Below are 19,532 nucleotides of genomic sequence, written 5' to 3'. Positions count from 1 at the left end.
GTGTGTTTTTAAAAGACCATTCGTCTGTTCTACCTTTCCTGAAGATTGAGGACGGTAAGGGGTATGAAGTTTCCACTGAATACCAAGAGCCTGAGAAACTGCTTGGGTGATTTGACTAATAAAGGCGGGACCACTGTCAGATTGAATAGAAGCAGGGAGGCCAAATCGGGGAATTATATCTGTTAGAAGGGAAGAGATGACTGCAGTACCCTTTTCGGAGCTAGTGGGAAAAGCCTCAACTCATCCGGTGAAGGTATCAACCCAAACCAGGAGATATTTAAATTTACGGACATGGGGCATATGAGAAAAGTCAATTTGCCAATCTTGTGTCGGAGTAAATCCACGAGCCTGATGCGTAGGAAAAGGAGGAGGCCTGAGAAAGCCTTGGGGGCTTGTGGCATGGCAGACAGAGCATTGAGAGGTGATGGTCTTAAGGATGGATTTCCACAGAGGGAAGGAGATGAGGGGCTGTAGGAGGCAAGCCAGAGACTTGTATCCCACATGGAGGTGGTCATGAAGGGAAGAAAGAATGAACTGAGCTTGTGAGGCAGGAAGAATGAATTTTCCATGATTTAAGAACCACTTGCCCTGAGTTGGAAAAGACTGGTAGAGCAGGTTTTCAGAAGAAGAGTAGGTGGGAGTGATAGAGGAGAAAGAAAAATACTGGCCCTCTGGAGCGGGGGCTGGAATATTGGCAGGTGTGGAGGCATTGGCTATTTCTTTTGCTGTCCTGTCGACATAGGCATTTCCTTTTGCAATAAGATCAGTAGGTTTCTGGTGTCCTTTACAATGAATGACTCCAGCCTTGGCTGGCAGGAGAGCAGCCTTAAGGAGGGCCTTTATTAGGGAGGCATTGATCATGGAAGAGCCTTGTGTGGTAAGGAAGCCTCTTTCAGCCCAGAGGGCAGCATGGTTATGGAGGATGTGGAAAGCATATTGGAGTCAGTGTAAATGTTAATGTGCATTCTGTTAGCAAGAGACAGCGCACGAGTTAAAGCAATTAGTTTGGCTTGTTGGGAAGTGGTGGAGGGAGGAAGTGCAGCAGCTTCGATAATAAAGGTGTGGGACACGACATCATATCCAGCTTTAGCTGGTGAAAATTGATTGGGTTTAGAAGCACTGCCATCGATAAACCAAGTGTGGCCTGGGTTTGGAACTGGAAGAATAGAAATCTGAGGAAAGGGGGAAGATGCTATGTGTGTTAGGGAAACAGTCATGTGGTTCAGGACTTGTGTAAACGAACCCGGGTTTGGCTGCTCATCATTCGAAAGCCAGACTCAAGAGACAAGGATTGGAGGAAGGAAAAGCAGGTTTAATCAGAGAGCCAGCAGACTGGGAAGACGGGAGACTATAGTCATAAAGATCATCTTAAATTTTAAAATCTTACCATAGGGATTTTACAGGAAAGCTTGGTATTGATATAGGAGTTAAGAAGAAATTACTTAGGCAGATAGGGAGATATGGGGGTCCTTGGTAAGGTCTTCCTCTTAATGAAAAGCAGCCCCCAAATCATTTTCTTCTCTAACAAAGAGCAGCATGTAAAACTGACTGGCAAACATAGACAAAAAAGCTAGAAGTTTGCACAGGTGAATGCTGGCAGTTGTGCCAATAGGAAGAAACTACTCGGGAATAGGCATGCTCAAAATGGCAGCTCCATCTTCTCTTCTCTTTGCCAGCCACATGTACAGTAAGAGGCAGACAAGATGGCACCGACCAAGCAGAAAGCCATTTGCATGATAAGATTAGGGTGGGGCAACCAGCCTTCCCCACGCACCACGTAAACATCACACCTGGCCGAACCAATCTGTGGGCCTTACATAAGTCAGACACCTCCTTCTCAAGCCTGCCTGTAAGATCTGATGAGGTCCACCACTTTTTCCTTTTCAGACACCTCTCTCTCGAAAGAGGGAGAGAGCTGCTCCTCTTCTCTCCTTTCTTCTGCCTATTAAACTTTCTGCTTCTTAACCCATTCCATGTGTGTGTGTCCATATTGTTAATCTTCTTGGTGCAAGAGGACGACTCCCAGGTATTTACCCCAGACAACGATGCCACTTCAGTATGGCAGATGTGGAGTAGAATGGTGCACGGTATGGGGTCTGTGTGTCTTGTTCCAATGGCTAACTTGGATTGTCGTCTGTTCAGGGGTCTGGTTGGTATTATCTTGACTTTGGCCAAATGATGGTGGACTAACCATTAGTATTAGTGGCTCTCCCTAAGTGAAAGGATTCTGTAATCAGGGCTCCTGATTTGCCTGGTTTGTTTTAAGATTAGCCTCTGGAATTTCTCAAGGAAGTGCCTAATTAGATAAGCATGCATTGCCAGAAGGGAGTATCTAGAGAGGGAAGGAATGAAGAGGTGAGAGGAAAGGAGGGTGATTAAAAGTATATATGTGCGTAGATAGATAGATATAGATAGATAGAGAGATAGATAGATAGATAGATAGAGATATATTTATAAATAAATGAATATACACATATATATATATATATTTTTTAGAGGGAGTCTCACTCTTGTCGCCCGGGTTGGAGTGCAGTGGTGCAATCTCGGCTCACTGCAACCTCCTCCTCCCGGGTTTAAGCAATTCTTGTGCCTCAGCCTCCCAAGTAGCTGGGATTATGACTCCCACCACCACACCCGGCTAATTTTTTTGTATTTTTAGTAGAGGCAGGGTTTCACCATGTTGGCCAGGCTGATCTTGAACTCCTGACCTCAGGTGACCTGCCCACCTCAGCCTTCCAAAGTGCTGGGAATGCACGCATGAGCCACTGCACCCGGCAATTAAAATGTTTTTAGGCTGGTCCAAGTGCAGTGGTGTTTACAACTAATTGTTCACAACCAGTTACACATTTCTTTGTTCCTTCTCCACTCCCACTGCTTCACTTGACTATCCTAATAAAAAAATTAATAAATAAAATATATTTTTAAACTGAAGTCCCCAGTTACGAACTCCCCACCATCAAACTCCATTCCATTTCTATGGAAAACAGGTGATGCATCCATTCTGGCTACTTCCTGCTGAAAAGGGGCATAATTAGGCAGCCATGGGGTAGAACCTATCCACCTGGAGTTGAAAGGATTCACAAGTCCCTGGGCTTACACAAGAGAATCTTCTGGGAAGGGCAGAGCAAGGTGGCCAAATAAAGAGTGCCACCAATCATCCCTCCAACAGGAGCACCAAGTTTGACAACTAGCTACACAAAGGGAGTGCCTTCCTAGGACCCAAAAATCAGGTGAGCACTCACAGTGCCTGGTTTTGACTTCATATCGCTGAAAGAGGCACTGAAGAGGGAAGGAAAGACAGTCTTGAATTGCCAGTGCCACCCCTCCCCCACCCCCCCCCCCCCCCCCCAGCAGCAACCATGTGGACAGAGAGTCTGTGAGTTGGGAAGGGGAAAGCGCAGCAATTGTGAGGCTTTGCATTGAATTCACTGCTCCCTTGTCACAGCAGAAAGCAGAACTGGGCTGTCCCCAGCTGACCCATCCATAGCGGAAGCAGCTGGACTGGCCCTAACCAGAGCAGAATCACCCATTTCAGTGGTCAGGGCTTGAGTTCCAGCAAGCCTTGCCACTGCAGGGTGGAGTGCTCCGGGTCCCTAAGTGAATTTGAGGGAAAGTGATTCAGTCAGAAAGAAAAGGTTGTCAATGAGCAGTAAGAAATCATCTGAAGCTACAACACTCACTGGTAATAGTAAATACACAGAAAAAACACAGAGTATTATAAGACTATAGCTGTGGTGCATAAAGGACTCTTATCTTAACTAGAAAGACTAAAAGATAAAACAATCAAAAATAATACCTACAACAGCTTTTCAAGACACAGACTGTGCAATAAGATATAAACAGAAACAACAAAAAGTTAAAAAGCAGGAAGGCAAAGTTAGAGTTTTGTTTTGTTTTTTGAGATGGAGTCTCGTACTGTCACCCATGCTGGAGTGCAGTGGTGCAATCTCAGCTCACTGCAACCTCCACCTCCCAGGTTCAAGCGATTCTCCTGCCTCAGCCTCCCGAGTAGCTGGGATTACAGGCACCCGCCACCACACCCAGCTAATTTTTTGTATTTTAGTAGCAACGGGGTTTCACTATGTTGGCCAGGCTGGTCTCGAACGTCTGACCTCATGATCCACCTGCCTCAGCCCCCCAAAGTGCTGGGATTACAGGTGTGAGCCACTGCACCCTGCCTGCAAAGTTAGAATTTTTACTAGTTTTCTTTTTGCTTGCTTGTTTGTTTATTTATGCAAGCAGTGTTAAGGTGTTATCACCTTAAAATAATGGTTATAAGATAGTATTTGCAAGCCTCATGGTAACCTCAAATCAAAAAACATATAATGGATACAAAACAAATAAAAAGCAATAAATTAAACCACCAGAGAAAATCACCTTCACTAAAAACAAGATAGGAAAGAAGGAAAGGAAGACCAGAAAGCAAACTAAAATGCCAGAAGTAAGTCTTTACTTATGAATACTTATTCATAAGTCCATTAAATGTAAATGGACTAAAGTCTCCAATCAAAAGACATAGAGTCACTGAATGAATTAAAAAAAGAAACAAGACCCAGTGATCTGTTGCCCACAAGAAACACACTTCACTTATAAAGATACACACAGACTGAAAATGAAGGGATGGAAAAAGATATTCCATGCCAATGGAGACCAAAGAAGAGCAGGAGTAGCTATACTTAGACAAAATAAGTTTCAAGACAAAAACTATAAGAAGAGACAAAGAAGGTCATTATACAATGATAAAGGGATCAATTCAGCAAGAGAATACGGCCATTGTTAATATATATGCACCCAACACTGGAGCACCCAAATATAACAAGCAAATACTATTAGAGCTAAAGTGAGAGATAGACCCCAATACAATAATAGCTGGAAACTTCAACAACCCGCTTTCAGCACTGGACAGATCTTCCAGCCAGAAAATCAACAAAGAAACATCAGAATTAATGTGCGCTATAGACAAAATGAACCTAACAGATATTTACAGAACATTTCTTTCAACAGCTACAGAATAAACATTAAATAAAGCTGCAGAATAAACATTGAAAACAGCTGCAGAATAAACATCTTTTCCTCAGCACTTGGATCATTCTTAAGGATGGACCATATGTTAGGTCACAAAACAAGTCTTAAAATATTCAAAAAAAATTAAAATAATATCAAGCATCTTCTCTGACCACAATGAAATAAAACTAGAAATCAATAACAAGAGAAATATTGGAAAGTATACAAACACAATGGAAATTAAACAATACACTCCTGAACAACCAGTGGGTCAATGAAGAATTAAAAAATAAATTCAGAAATTCCTCAAAACAAATGATAATGAAAACATGACATACCAAAACCTATGGGGTACAGTGAAAGCAGTACTAAGAGGGAAGCTTTAGCTATAAGCACCTACATCAAAAAAGAAGAAAAACTTAAAATAAACACACTAACAATGCATCTTAGAGAACTAGAAAAGCAAGAGCCAACCCAACCCAGACTCAGTAGAATAAAAGAAATAATAAAGATCAGAGCAGCCGGGTGTGGTGGCTCACGCCTGTAATCCCAGCACTTTGGGAGGCTGAGGCGGGCAGATCACGAGGTCAGGAGATCAAGACCATCCTGGCTAACATGGTGAAACCCCGTCTCTACTAAAAATACAAAAAATTAGCCGGGCATGGTGGCAGGCGCCTGTAGTCCCAGCTACTCAGGAGGCTGAGGCAGGAGAATGGCGTGAACCCGGGAGGCAGAGCTTGCAGTGAGCCGAGATGGCGCCACTGCACTCTAGCCTGGGTGACAGAGAGAGACTCCATCTCAAAAAAAAAAAAAAAAAGAAGCCTCTGGGAAAGCCAGTCTTGCATTCCCATACATAGCGTGCAACAGCAATACAGTCCAGGGTAGAAGAATAAAGCTATCCCTATAATCATGGCTAAAATCACGAGCAAATTTTTCCATCTGGAGGGACCTTATCCAAACCATGAGGAGAGTCATTGATTTAAAGATATTGTTGGGCCGGGCATGGTGGCTCATCTGTAATCCCAGCATTTTGGGAGGTTAAGGTGGGTGGATCATTTGACGTCAGGAGTTTGAGACCAGCCTGACCAACATGGTGAAACCCCACCTCTACTAAAAATATAAAAAAAAATTAGCTGGGCGTGGTGGGGCTATAAGTGATAGTGAATAAGTCTCACGAGATCTGATGGTTTTAAAAACAGGAGTTTTCCTGTGCCTGTAGTCCCAGCTACTCAGGAGGCTGAGGCAGGAAAATCATTTGAACCCAGGAGGGAGAGGTTGCAGTGAGCCGAGATCACATCACTGCACTCCAGCCTGGGCAACAAGAGTGAAACTCCTCAAAAAGAAAAGAAAAGAAAGCTGGGTGCGGTGGCTCACGCCTATAATCCCAGCACTTTGGGAGGCAGAAGCGGGTGGATCATGAGGTCAGGAGATCGAGACCATCCTGGCTAACACAGTGAAACCCCGTCTCTACTAAAAATACAGAAAATTAGCCTGGCATGGTGGTGGGCGCCTGTAGTCCCAGCTACTCGAGAGACTGAGGCAGGAGAATGGCATGAACCCGGGAGGCAGAGCTTGCAGTGAGCCGAGATCGCACCACTGCACTCCAGACTGGGCGACAGAGAGAGACACCATCTCAAAAAAAAAAAAAAAAAGAATAGAATAGAATAGAATAGAATAAAAATATTACTATTAAGCCCTATAGATTAAAAGTTCTTTTCAGGACAAAAAGGCACACAAGCTTGCAATTTCTTAAACCAGTCAGATCTAGCCTGTGGTCAGTGGTTTCTTCATCAGGAAAAAGTTACTGAAATAAGTCTCTTGCCTAATTAAAGCCATAGTTGTGGCTGGTGGTCAGTTAGCATCCAGTGGAGCTGCAAAGTGCTTTAATGTTGCTTATCTAGAGGCAAATGCTTGTTTGGCTGCTTGGGAAAAAGAAAAACTTTGTGGCATTTAGAACATAGTTTACTTCTTTTTTTTTAGATGGAGTCTCACTCTGTTATCCAGCCTGGAGTGCAGTGGTGTGATCTCAGCTCACTGCAACCACCGTCTCCCAGGTTCAAGCGATTCTCCTGCCTCAGCCTCCCGAATAGGTGAGAGTACAGGCGCATGCCACCAACCTGGCCAATTTTTTGTATTTTCAGTAGAGATGGGGTTTCCCCATGTTTGCCAGGATGGTTTTGATCTCCTGACCTCATGATCTGCCCACCTCAGCCTCCCAAACTGCTGGGATGAACATAGTTTACTTTTTAAGTGAAGGAGTGTGTGACTTAACCTTTGCTGGCATGGTCTTAGGTTCTGTTTATAATTTGGTATCTTTTTTTTTTTTTTTTTTTGAAACAGGATCTTGCTCTGTCACGCAGGATGGACTGGAGTGGCACAGTCATAGCTCACTGTAGCCTCGAACTCCCAGGCTCAAGCTATCTTCCCACCTCAGTCTCCCAAATACCTGGTGTAGGAGATTGGTCAGGGTGGTGGGAGAAATTATAAAGATAGAGTTATAGGAAATAGACACAAACTTTCTTGGAAGGCCGGGTGGTTTGCATCACTTCAGTAAAAGATTTGGCTGGAGGCAGCTGAATTCTCTTAAAAGCTTAGGGCATAGATACATAGGAATGTAGAGGAGTTTATCTAAATAGCTTGTTTACTCATGTGGTCCTAAGACTGACCTTTGATCATCTGCGGGTGCATGACTGCTCTCTACTCAGGAGGTCAGCAATGTTAATTACCCTCCAGTGGTGTTTACTTGAGACCTTTGTCATTTAATCTGTACTAAATAAATGCAAACTTCACCGGCTTATCGAGGCCAATGCTGTGGACTCAGGCAGCAGAGCCCCTTAGCCACACTGACAGGCAAAATGTCTGTGTCAGTGTACGTCTTTCATCCATCACTGGGTCAGGGTCCACAGGTCGGACCTGGCAACCTGATACTACAGGTGCACGCCACCATACCTGGCTTAATTTGCTATCTTATTGTTACAGAAAGCCTGTTCTGTCTTGTGATTTTTATTTGACCATTAATGGTGGTCAGTTTTTGTGTCTAAACCACAAAAAGAAGGTATGTCTGGCCTCCCATCCCATTATGTCTGGGAACTAAGTTTTTAAGGTTTTTTACAGGGGCTTCCCTTGGCCAAGGAGGGATCCATTCTGTCAGTAGCAGTGGGAAGAGGGAGCTTGGGATTTAATTATAAGTTTACATTCCCCCTTTTTTTGGTCATTATATGCCAGATGCAGCATCGATGGCCACACTTCTATTTTGTCCCACATTATTGCTGGGGTGGTGTGTCTGCCTACCCAGGCCCAACATGTCCCTCGGTGGGACCCCATGCCCAAGGGATTTGGAGTCAAAATGTTTATAGCCAACTAAATGTTCCAGGCCAGATGGGAATGGCGGTGGGCAGGTTCTCATTAACCCTGGGAACCCTTTAGGTAACATGAGAGCCAAAAATCAAATGCCAAAAGGCAAGGTTATAAAATTGGCATCTATTTAAGTTCTATGCATTGAGCTACTGTAATCTTGGTTGTAGTTACACGCTTGTAGTAATTAGCTATACAAAACATAAGCATTTTCCTAAAACCATTTAAGCTAAGGAATTTAGAAACTTTCAATGTGCTGCAAGGCTTTTTGTAGTCTTTTTAGTAATTCCTCCTAAGGTGGCTGATAAAATTGTTTATATAATTGGCATCATTTTATTACTGGGAGCACTATACCCAGAAGGCTTTGTCTCCAGGTGATATTGTTTGGCTGTGTCACCACCCAAATCTCATCTTGAATTCCCACACATTGTGGGAGGGACCTGGTGGGAGGCAACTGAATCATGGGGGCAGGTCTTTCCCATGCTGTTCTCGTGATAGTGAATAAGTCTCATGAGATCTGATGGTTTTAAATACAGGGTTTCCCTGCACAAGCTCTCTTTTTGCCTGCTGCCATCCATGTAAGACGTGACTTGCTCCTTCTTGCCTTCCTTCATGATTGTGAGGCTGCCCCAGACACGTGGAACTGTAAATCCTTTTTCCTGTATACATTACCCAGAATTGGGTCTGTCTTTACCAGCAGCATGAAAACAGACTAATACACCAGGTGTCTGGATATCTTTCCATAATTTTTGTTTAATTCTATGGAAAGCAAAACTTTTTATGGTTGGGATGGATGGAGAGAGGCAACATAGTAGCGCAAGACACAGTCTTATTTTGGCTGATGTTTGGGCATCTGTGTGCCCATGCTTGAGTAGGAGGGTCTGAAATAATTCTGTCCCTCAAATTTGGCCCTTACAATCTCACATGCCCACCTCTTATGTGACAGTCCCTGAGCCTAGAGGGAAGGGGCTTATACAGTTTTAGCAGCAGGCCATTAGCAATGAAAGCACATAAGTCCCAGTGAGATTCTAAATAGTTTTTAAATTTCAGAGATATCAGGCCAGGCATGGTGGCTCATGCCTGTAATCCCAGCACATTAGGAGTCCAAGGTGGGAGGATCACTTGAGGTCAGGAGTTCAAGACCTTCCTGGCCAACATGGTGAAACCCCATCTTTACTAAAAACACAAAAAATTAGCTGAGTGTAGTGTCAGGCACCTGTAATCCCAGTTACTTGGAAGGCTAAGGCAGGAGAATCACTGAACCTAGGAGGCAGAAGTTGCAGTGAGCCAAGATTGCACTACTGCACTCCAGCCCAAGTGACACAGTGAGACTCCATCTCAAAAAAAAAATTACTGCACAGCGAAAGAAACTACCATCAGAGTGAACAGGCAACCTACAGAATGGGAGAAAATTTTTGCAATCCACCCATCCGACAAAGGGCTAATATCCAGAATCTACAAAGAACTTAAACAAATTTACAAGAAAAAATCAAACAACATCATCAAAAAGTGGGTGAAGGATATGAACAGACACTTCTCAAAAGAAGACATTTATGCAGCCAACAGACACATGAAAAAATGCTCATCATCTCTGGCCATCAGAGAAATGCAAATCAAAACCACAATGGGATACCATCTCACACCAGTTAGGATGGCGATCATTAAAAAGTCAGGAAACAACAGGTGCTGGAGAGGATGTGGAGAAATAGGAACACTTTTACACTGTTGGTGGGACTGTAAACTAGTTCAACCATTGTGGAAGACAGTGTGGCGATTCTTCAAGGATCTAGAACTAGAAATACCATTTGACTCAGCCATCCCATTACTGGGTATATACCCAAAGGATTATAAATCATGCTGCTATAAAGACACATGCACATGTATGTTTATTGCGGCACTATTCACAATAGCAAAGACTTGGAACCAACCCAAATGCCCATCAAAGATAGACTGGATTAAGAAAACGTGGCACATATACACCATGGAATACTATGCAGCCATAAAAAAGGATGAGTTCATGTCCTTTGTAGGGACATGGATGAAGCTGGAAATCATCATTCTGAGCAAACTATCACAAGGACAGAAAACCAAACACCACATGTTCTCACTCATAGGTGGGAATTGAACAATGAAAACACTCGGACACAGGAAGGGGACCATCACACACCGGGGCCTGTCGTGGGATGGGGGGAGGGGGGAGGGATAGCATTAGGAGATATACCTAATGTAAATGACGAGTTAATGGGTGCAGCACACCAACATGGCACATGTATACATATGTAACAAAACTGCACATTGTGCACATGTACCCTAGAACTTAAAGTATAATAATAAAAGAAAAGAAAAAGAAAAAAAAGTTAGCCTGGTATGGTGGTGTGCACCTGTAATCCCAGTTTCTGGGGAGGCTGAGGCATAAGAATTGCTTGAACCTGGGAGGCAGGGGTTGAAGTGAGCCAAGAGCATGCCAATGCACTCCAGCCTGAGTGACAGAGAGACTCTGTCTCAAAAAAAAAAAAAAAAAAAAAGAGAGAGTTGGCTAGGTAAAGGATAGAAAGTATCAAAGAGAGAAAGGAAGGGAGTTCCTGACTGCAGGAACACCACTGGGCAATAGCTGGGAAGTGGGAAGGAGAAGCCAAAGGAGGCTAATGTGGACGAGGAAGAGGGTGGTGCAATATCCTTCTGAAGAACTAGGCAGGGACTTGTTCACTCAAGACCTTACAGGACTCCTGAGGCACCATCTTCATGGTTGGCAGAGAAGTTGAGTCTGTAGACCCTGACAAAATCTGACTGGACCAGGGATCAGTGGCTAGGTCAAAGATTGTCCAATAGGATCACTCCAGTTTGGATGGTAACTAATCCCAGCCAATCAGCTCTCCCCTGGCATGTGTTCCACTGTCCATGGTTCTGAAGTATCTTTGCAAAATAAGACTGGTGATCCCAATCAACAGGTTGGCCACATAACTCTGTATTAGTTAGCTACTGCCATGTAACAAATCATCACAAACTTAGTGGCTTGAAACAACACTCATTCATTATTTTCATGGTGTCTTCATCAGGAATCCGGCCAAGATTTATCTGGATTCTATTCTTAAGGTTATACAATCAAGGAGTTGACCAAGCTGTGTTTTCATCTGGAGACTGGGGAAGAATTGTGTTCAAACTCATTAGTGTTGTTGGCAGAATTCAGTTCCTTGCAGTGCAGAACTGAGGCCCCTGTTTTTTTACCTCATTGTTAGCCAGGGATCACTCTGCTCCTAGAAGATGTTCTTGGGTTTTTGTCATGTGGCCCTTACCACCTTTAAAGCCAGCAATGACAGGTCAAATCCTTCTCAAGGTCTGAATCTCTCTGGCTTCTGACTTTCTTGATATTTGACTTCTACATTCAGATTTATAGAGTTTGTGTGATTAACTCAGGCTCACCTAAACAATTTCCCTTTGATAAATTTAAGGCCAATTGAAGAAGTGGCTCAATCTGCAGTGTGGTGCAGTGCTGAGGAGCTGAGGTCATGGCCACCTCAATGCCAGACTGTCCAGTGAGCAACATGGCCAAAGCCATCAGCCAGAGCAGCCTTGGAGCAGAAGCAGCAGCTACCAACGTTTGCAAAGCCCAGCTGAGCTGGCCTTGGCATTGTCGATGCCACTGAACAGGTTGAAGGAGGAAGACAAAGAGCCCCTCATTGAGCTCTGGGTCAAGGCTGTCAGTGATGGTGAAATCACAGGAATCTGCCTTTTTTCCCAGAGATTCCTCATGATTCTTTAGCTCAAAGGAGTTGTCTTCAGTGTCACAACTGTTGATCTGAAAAAGGAAACGTGCAGATCTGCAAAACAAGGCTCCTGGGAACCACCCACCACTTATAACCTTCAACAGTGAAGTCAAATAAGATTGAGGAAGCTCCTGAAGAAGTCTTATGTCCTCCCAAGTACTTAAAGCTTTCACCAAAACACCCAGAATCAAATACTGCTGGAATGGACATCTTTGCCAAATTCTCTGCATAGATCAAGAATTCAAGGCCAGAGGTTAATGAAGCATGAGTGAAGTGTCTCTTAAAAACCCTGCAGAAAATGGTGATTATTAAAAAGTCAAGAAACAACAGATGCTGGTGAGGTTGCAGAGAAAAAGAAACGCTTTTACACTGTTGGTGGTAGTGTAAATTAGTTCAACCATTGTGGAAGACAGTGTGGTGATTCCTTAAAGATCTAGAAGCAGGAAAAACATTTGACCCAGCAATCCCATTAGTGGGCATATACCCAAAGGAATATTCATCATTCTGTTATAAAGATACATGCACGCATATGATCACTACAGCACTACTCACAATAGCAAAGACATGGAATCAACCCAAATGTCCACCAATGATAGACTGGATGAAGAAAATGTGGTACATATACACCATGGAATACTATGCAGCCATAAAAAGGAACAAGATCATGTCTTTTGCAGGGACATGGATGGAGCTGGAGCAGTTATTCTCAGCAAACTAACACAGGAACAGTAAATCAAATGTCGCATGTTCTCATTTATATCTATGAGCTGAACAATGGACACAGGGAGGAGAACAACACACAATGGGGCCTGTCAGTGGGGCAAGGAGAGGAAGAGCATCAGGAAGAATAGCTAATGAATGCTGGGCTTAATACCTAGGTGATGGGTTGATCTCTGCAGCAAATCACCATGGCACACATTTACCTATGTAGCAAACCTGCACATCCTGCACATGTATGCTGGTAGCTAAAATAAAAGTTAAAAAAAAAACTGCAAAAACTTATGAATATCTGAATTCTCCTCTCCCTGATGAAATTGATGAAAATAGCATGCAGGACACTAAGTTTTCTACACATAAATTTCTGATGGCAATAAAATGGCATTAGCTGATTGCCATCTGCTGCCCAAACTGCATATTGTCAAAAAAAAATCACAACTTTGATATTCCAAAAGGAATGACTGGCCAGGCATGGTGTTCATGCCTGTAATCCCAGTACTTTGGGAGGCCAAGGTGGGTGGATCACTTGAGGTCAGGAGTTCTAGACCAGCCTGGCCAACATGGTGAAACCCATTTCTACTAAAAATACAAAAATTAGCCAGGCTTGGTGATGGGTGCCTGTAATCCCAGCTACTTGGGAGGGTGAGGCAGGAGAATACCTTGAACCCGGGAGGTGGAGGTTGCAGTGAGCCGAGATCATACCACTGCACTCCAGCCTGGGTAATAAAGCGAGACTCCATCTCAAAAATAAATAAATAAATAAAATATAGGAAAAAAAAAAGGAATGACTGGCATCTGGGGATACCTAACGAATACAAGTAGTAGGGATATGTTCAACAATACCTGCCCCAATGATAAAGAGATTGAAATAGCGGCAGAAACAGTTAATGTAGTAACGTAACCAAAAGACTCACCAAGTAAACTTGCATTTATGACAGAGATGTCTTTGTGTCTTCTCCTTAAAATATGCTTTTCCTAACAGAACACTCCTCTTCCTTTAGAGTAGAAATTGTATTTAGCACGAACATGAGTTATTCAAGGATTAGGATCAAGGACAGACAAGGTATAGAAGTTAACTTAAAAATAAACACTCCTGGCTAGGTGTGATGGCTCATGCCTGTAATCCCTTGGGAGGCCAAGACAGGTGGATCACCTGAGGTCAGGAGTTCAAGAGCAGCCTGGGCAACATGGTAAAACCCCATTTCTAGTAAAAATACAAAAATTAGCAGGGTGTGGTGGCATACGTCTATATCCCAGCTACTTGGGAGGCTGAGGCAGGAGGATCGCTTGAACCCAGGAGGCAGAAGTTGCAGTGAGCCAAGATCATGCCACTGCACTCCAACCCGGGTGATAAACCAAGACTCCGTCTCAAAAAAACAAAAACAAAAACAGAAAAAAGAAAAAAAAGAAAAGAAAAAAGAAACAAACAAAAATACTACTGGAGGGTGCGATGGCTCATGTCTATAATCCCAGGACTTTGGGAGGCCAAAACAGGCAGATCAACTGAGGTCAGGAGTTCGAGACCACCCTCGCCAACATGGCAAAACCCTGTCTCCACTAAAAACCCAAAAATTAGCCAGGCATGGTGGCACATGCCTGTAGTCCCAGCTACTTGGGAGGCTGAGGCATGAGAATCTCTTGAACCTGGGAGGCAGAGGTTGCAGTGAGGCAAGATCATGCCACTGCACTCCAGCCTGGGAGACAGAGTGAGACCCTGTCTCTAAATAAATAAACAAATACATTAATTAAATAAATTTAAAAAAAAAAACACTCCTGGCTTGAAACAGTGGCTCACACCTGTAATCCCAGCACTTTGGGAAGCTGAGATGGGAGGAGTGTTTGAGCCCAGGTGTTCAAGACCAGCCTGGGCAACATAGTGAGACCTCATTTCTACAAAAAATGTTTAACAATTAGGTGGGTGTGATGGCATATATATGCACACGCATACACACTCCTAAGCAGTATTATTTTAAAGTCCTTTTACTCTACCTACCTCCCTTACCCATGCCCCTCTCTCCTCTAATTTGGAGACACTCTATCACTAACTTTTCACTTGGGAAGTAGTTTGCCATCTCTGAGGAGTCCTCACCATTGTGTCCGTTTCTTGTGCATGGATGGCAGAACTTTTGAGGTGCAATTTTTGTTTTTGTTTTGTTTTTGCTTTTTTTTTTTTTTTTTTTTAGACAGAGTCTCACTGTGTCACCCAGGCGGGAGTGCAGTGGCACGATCTTGGCTCACTGCAACCTCTGCCTCCCAGGTTCAAGCGATTCTCCTGTCTCAGCCTCCCAAGTAGCTGGGATTACAGGCACCTGCCACCTTCCCCAGCTAATTTTTGTATTTTTAGTAGAGACGGGGTTTCACAATGTTGGCCAGGCTGGCATCAAAATCCTGACCTCAGGTGATCCGCCCACGTTGGCCTCCCAAAGTGCTGGGATTACAGGCGTGAGCCACCGTGCCTGGCCTAGGTGCAATGTTTAACTGTTAAAATAGTAGCCATGGCTGGGTGCAGTGGCTCACGCCTATAATCCCAGCACTTTGGGACGCTGAGGCAGGCATATCACTTGAGCCTCTGACTTTGAGACCAGCCTGGAAAACATGGCGAAACCCCATATCTACAAAAAAAATACAAAAATGAGCCACACGTAGTGGCACCCGCCTGTAGTCCCAGCTACTCAGGAGGCTGAAGTGGGAGGATTGCTTGAGCCAAAGAGGTTCAGGCTGCAGTGAACCATGATCCTGCCATTGCACTGCAGCCTGGACGACCCTGTCAAAAAAGAGAAAAAACAAAAACAGTAGCCACAACTTCATCAGGCAGCCCCAAACTGGTGCATAATGGGTGGTAAGAAGAATATTTACATATATTTAGGAATTTTGTAACATTTAGTAAGACTATAAGAAATAATTGCTACTGTATCCAAAATATTGTTTCAATTTCCTCTGTGCTGTATAAGTACTAAAGAATATTACCACCAGAGAAGAGAGCCTCCTACAAAAAGTCACTATGGATTTTGCTTTGTAGATAGCTTTTTTTTTTTTTTTTTTTTTTGAGACAGAGTCTCACTGTGTCACCCAGGCTGGAGTGCAGTGGCGCGATCTCGGCTCACTGCAAACTCCGCCTCCCAGGTTCACACCATTCTCCTGCCTCAGCCTCCCAAGTAGCTGTGACTACAGGCGCCTGCCACCACGCCCGGCTATTTTTTTGGATTTTTAGTAGAGACGGGGTTTCACTGTGTTATCCAGGATGGTCTCGATCTCCTGACCTCGTGATCCGCCCGCCTCGGCCTCCCAAAGTGCTGGGATTACAGGCTTGAGCCACCGCGCCCGGCCTGTAGATAGCTTTTTACTTTTGCCTAAAAGCATTTATCCTTCATACCAATTGTAACATCCGACACCACGTGGAAACTGAAAGTTTAGTAGAGGGAGGGAGGATTTTCTCAAGACCTTCCTCAAGCATGTTATTCTTATAAGAGAAACTGATGGGCACTTGATACTCTGTCTCAATATGTTTGTTGTATGTATTTTGCCCCCTGCCACTTACTTGGAACATTATTGCTTTCTTTATTTTAAAAAGCTCATTTTTGAAGCAATTATCAAACTTGCTATTTGTACATCTTTTGAGCAACACTACACAAACTGATATCTAGTTGATTTAGCTATAGCAGTACAATGATTAGTAATATAAAAATTAACACTTATGAAAATTAACCTAAGGAAGCGTGGGTTTGTCAAAATATCAAGGAAATTTTTGTTTCTAAAGCATATTTAACATACATGATCTAAAGAAGGCATTACCATCCTATATTAAAAACAAGATAAGTGCCAGGCATGGTGGCTCACACCTGGAATCCCTGCACTTTGAGGGGCCGAGGCGGGTGGATCACTTGAGGCCAGGAGTTTGAGATCAGCCTGGACAACCTGGTGAAACCCCATCTCTACTAAAAATGCAAAAATTCAGCCGGGTGCAGCGGCTCATGCCTGTAATCCCAGCACTTTGGGAGGCCGAGATGGGTGGATCACTTGAGGCCAGGAGTTCAAGACCAGCCTGGCCAACATGGTCAAACCCCATCTCTACAAAAAAATACAAAAATTAGCTGGATGTGGTGGCGTGCACCTGTGATCCCAGCTACTTGGGAGGCTGAGGCAGGAGGATCACTTGAACCTGGGAGGCAGAGGTTGCAGTGAGCTGAGATCACACTGCTACACTCCAGCCTGGGCAACAGAGAGAGATTATGTCTCAAAAATAAGTAAATAAATTAGTTCAGAAATTACAGTGAAAATACTGCCACTGAATCTGGAAACCTAAACATTATGGAGATAACTGAGTACCAGGGTATCCATTAAAATAAATAAATAATTTTTTAAAAAATTATTTCAGAATTTTTTTAAAAAATTTAAACCAGAACTAATTAAAAAAAATTAGTTCAGAAATTACAGTGAAAATACTGCCACTGAATCTGGAAACCTAAATATTATGGAGATAACTGGGTACCAGGGTATCCATTAAAATAAATAAATAATTTTTAAAAATTTTAAGAGCTCTAACAGTTTGGTATGTTGCCTGAATCATGGACCAGAAAGTGACCTACACCAAATGAAGTTGGAATATCAGAACTACCCTGGTACACAAAGAAGGGAAGGGATATAGCAGTTAGGATACAAGGCTGGGCACAGTGGCTCACACCTGTAATCCCTGCACTTTGGGAGGCCGAAAGATCTCAGCTCACTGCAACCTCCGCCTCCTGGGTTCAAAAGATTCTCCTGCCTCAGCCTCCTGAGTAGCTGGGATTACAGGCATGCGCCACTGCACCCGGCTAATTTTTGTATTTTTAGTAGAGATGGGGTTTCACCATGTTGCCCAGGCTGGTCTCAAACTCCTGACCTCAGGGAATCCACCTAACTCGACCTCCCAAAGTGCTGGGATTACAGCCACAGCGCCTGGCTTAGGGGCTAACATTTAAATCAGCAGACTTTTAGTAAAGTCCCTGGGAGACCCTCCATAATGTGGGTGGGCCTCAACCAATCAGTTGATGGCTTTAAGAGAAAAAGACTGAAATCCTCCACAGGGAGAAGGAGTCCTGCCTCTAGTCTCTGACTTCAGATTCAACAACTCTCCCCGGGGTCTCCAGCCTGCCCTGCAGATTTCAGACTTGCCAGCCCCATCAATCATGTGAGACAATTTCTTTTTTTTTCTTTTCTTCTTTTTTTTTTTTTTTTCTTTTGTATTTTTAGTAGAGACGGGGTTTCACTGTGTTAGCCAGGATGGTCTTGATCTCCTGACCTCATGATCCGCCCACCTCGGCCACCTAAAGTTCTGGGATTACAGGCGTGAGCCACCGGGCACGGCCATGAGAGACAATTTCTTAAAATCTCTCTCTCTCTCTTCCCTTCTCTAACCCCCTATATGTGCATATCCACAGGGGTTACACAGTCTGTTGCAGCTACTGAACTCTGCTATTGCAGCATGAAGGCAATTATAGACATTACATAAACAAATGATCATGGCTGCATTCCAATCAAACTTCACTTACAAAAACAGGCAAGGAGGCCGGGCACAGTGGCCCACGCCTGTAATCCCAGCACCTTGGGAAACCAAGGCAGGTGGATCGCTTGAGCTCAGGAGTTCGAGACCAGCCTGGGCAACATGGCAAGATCCCATCTCTACAAAAATAAAAATAAAAAACTAGCCGGGCGTGGTGACACATGCCTGTAGTCCCAGCTACTTGGGGAGCTCAGGCAGGAGGATTGCTTGAGTCTGGGAGGTCGAGGCTGCAGTGAGCCATGATAGTGCCACTGCACTCCAGCCTGGGTGACACAGTGACAGCATGTCTCAGAAAAAAAACAGGCCGTGGACTAGATTTCACCTGCTAGATTTGACTCTAAAATATAAACTGCTTGAGAGCAGAAACTAATCTCTCTTTCTTTTTATTCCGTATCATTGACCTAGAAAAATGTGGGCACAGCTGGTGCAGTGGCTCACACCTGTAATCCCAACATTTTGGGAGGCTAAGGTGGGAGGATTGCTTGACCCCAGGAGTTTGAGACCAGGCTGGGCAACATGGAGAGGCCCCTGTCTCTACCAAAAAGTTAAAAAAACAAAAAAAAATAGTTGGGCATGGTGGTGTGTGCTTTTAGTCACGCTACTTGGGAGGCTGAAGTGGGAGGATGGCTTGAGCCTAGGAAGGAGGTCGAGGCTGCAGTGAGCCATGATCACGCCACTGCACTCCAGCCTGGGTGACACAGTGAGACTCTATGTTAAAAAAAATAATAAAAATGTTTAAAAAAAGAAAAGAGGACTGCTGATTAGCTGATATTTTATACCCCCAAGGGCTAATGATACCATTTGATCTGCTTAAAACATGGACCAAAGGACGGAGCAAAGCTCACCCGACCAGTCCTGTGTTTCTTTCTAAGAAATCGCCTTCACAAATGCCCCAAGACTCCCTCCTGTTTCTCAAATCCTCTCACACTGCATGGGGAATTTCCCAGAACTTCCCTGGCCTCTGAGCCTGTGGTTTCCTCTGGCTTTGTTTCTTAACCCCGATCTTGTCAGATTCATCATAAATGAAACTTCCAAATCATACCCACAAGGGAGACGAGAGGGGAAGTCGGGAGACAGAGGAAGAGATAGGGAGAGATTGAGAGATGGAGAGCTAGAGATAGAGAAGTAGAGAAAGAAAGATAGAGAAATAGGGG

The 19,532-nt window shown here is 43.9% G+C and overlaps 1 pseudogene; it reads left to right on the top strand.

The window, feature by feature from the left end:
• The first annotated feature begins 291 nt into the window (after nt 1–291).
• Nucleotides 292–13,283, top strand: LOC129528780 (chloride intracellular channel protein 4-like; annotated as a pseudogene).
• Nucleotides 13,284–19,532: the final 6,249 nt, after the last annotated feature.

This window comes from Gorilla gorilla, chromosome 20 (assembly GCF_029281585.2).
Source record: "Gorilla gorilla gorilla isolate KB3781 chromosome 20, NHGRI_mGorGor1-v2.1_pri, whole genome shotgun sequence".
Classification (NCBI taxonomy): domain Eukaryota; kingdom Metazoa; phylum Chordata; class Mammalia; order Primates; family Hominidae; genus Gorilla; species Gorilla gorilla.
The sequence above is the reverse complement of the archived record's forward strand: the minus strand, read 5'-3'. Positions and strand labels throughout refer to the sequence as shown.